General features: G+C 35.3%; 1 protein-coding gene across 1 annotated transcript in view; it reads right to left on the bottom strand.

Annotated features, from left to right (window-relative positions):
- LOC105309621 (ovochymase-2-like) overlaps positions 1–1,656 on the bottom strand; it is a gene marked incomplete at its 3' end in the record, with an annotated part of 16,318 nt that overhangs the window by 6,966 nt on the left and 7,696 nt on the right. The gene's annotated exons all lie outside the window — the stretch shown is intronic.

Raw genomic sequence — 1,656 nt, 5'->3', positions numbered from 1 at the left:
ACACACACACACACATACACACACACATAAATGCATGCACACACATCCACATATTTAAAAATATTTTTAAATGAATCCTGTTAGTACTAGATAATGCCGACACTTCAAGTAATTACATAATACTTTAATTGTGTTGCACAGAAGTGATGATTTTTATTGGAAGCACTCCATGGTTTCCACTTTTATTTATCTACTTATTTCTCTGAATCTATTTTGGTTTGGCTCTATTTAGCATTTCATTTATTTGGACATGTACTAAAGACAATTGGCTCCTTTCTAAATAAATTTAAGAATCTTGTCACCTAGCAATTTGAATGAATGCATGTGTAGAAGTTTTCTGTATATTTATAAATGTTGAATTGGCAAATATTTGAAAATGCCAGCAGTGGTTGCTTAAAATCTAAGAGGAAGAGACTATCATTTTCACATTCTAGACATTACTCCTATTTATTGTAGAATCAGATCACACTTGATCTACATAAGTGGCATAGCAGAATCTCCAAGGGAGGTTTATGAAGACAGTACATCTCCATCCATACCTGCCACAAGCTCTGGGCAAGCCTATATAAGGAGAGAAATCTCTAGGATATCAGAGCATGTATAGTTTGCTCAATCTTTCTCATTAATTTTGGTTGGAAACTTTTGACTTTCATGGTGTTTTTCCTTTTATGTTATATTAATGTAAATTCTGGGTTTTTTGTGGGGAGGGGATTGGTACTATTCTAGTACAGTACTGACAGGAGATTATGTCAATATGACATTATTTCCATTCTTCCCAATGACTCTGACATGCACTGTAGAACAAGATGCCTAGAACAAATTTTAGCCCTTCTGTTTCTCCCAAGCTCTTTATTCACATGGCTTTTGCCTTTAATTTGCCATCTTGTTCTCTGTTTTCAGTTCTTTGAAGACTTCCTTATATCATTTACTGAGTTCCATCACTATCTGGAATAGGAAATTCTTAATTTCCAGTTTATATATACCCACAATTTCAGTATTTTCAGAAAGGTTATTACTATCTACAAGTAATTGGTTGTCATAAGATATAGATTATTTATTGTAGAGAGAATACTAAAATTCCTACCTTCTACAGAAGGCAAATCACTTTCAAGTTACTTAAATTTATGAGGTATTAATAAGCTGTCAAAATTGGAGTCTGATGGTAGCTTGCTGATGTCTGTAATAAACTCAGGGACCTAAGTTATATAGAAGGAAAATATGATGTGAGGAAACATATTGTCGGTTCTGTTCTGAAAATCTTGAATTGAATACTTGGAGGACATTCTGGCACTGGAAATGTTCCAGATGAAATTGGAGATTCTTTGTTGTTCGAGACAGGAATTGGAGAGTCATCCTTGGTAAGTGGTAGCTGAAGCAATAAAAATGAAAAAAAAAAAAGTTTCCTTTAGAAGTAGATAGACTGGAAAACATTCAGAAGAACGAGTGTGGAGTAGTCTCCGAGATAAGCCATATGGGTGCTGGTTGAGGATTACTTGGGTAAATGACTTTCCTACCCAAGGGTCTTTGTGTTACCTCAGAATTGTGCCTGGAATGCTCTCTACCCTGACCTTTATGTGCTTAATGGTTGCTGATCGCTGTTCTGTTCTCCATTTCAATATGTCACCTCTTCAGAGAGGGTGCCCCTGACTCCACAAA

This window comes from Pteropus vampyrus, unplaced genomic scaffold (genome assembly GCF_000151845.1).
Source record: "Pteropus vampyrus isolate Shadow unplaced genomic scaffold, Pvam_2.0 Scaffold805, whole genome shotgun sequence".
NCBI classification, from domain to species: domain Eukaryota; kingdom Metazoa; phylum Chordata; class Mammalia; order Chiroptera; family Pteropodidae; genus Pteropus; species Pteropus vampyrus.
Note: the sequence above shows the minus strand (reverse complement) of the source record. Positions and strands in the feature narration are given on the sequence as shown.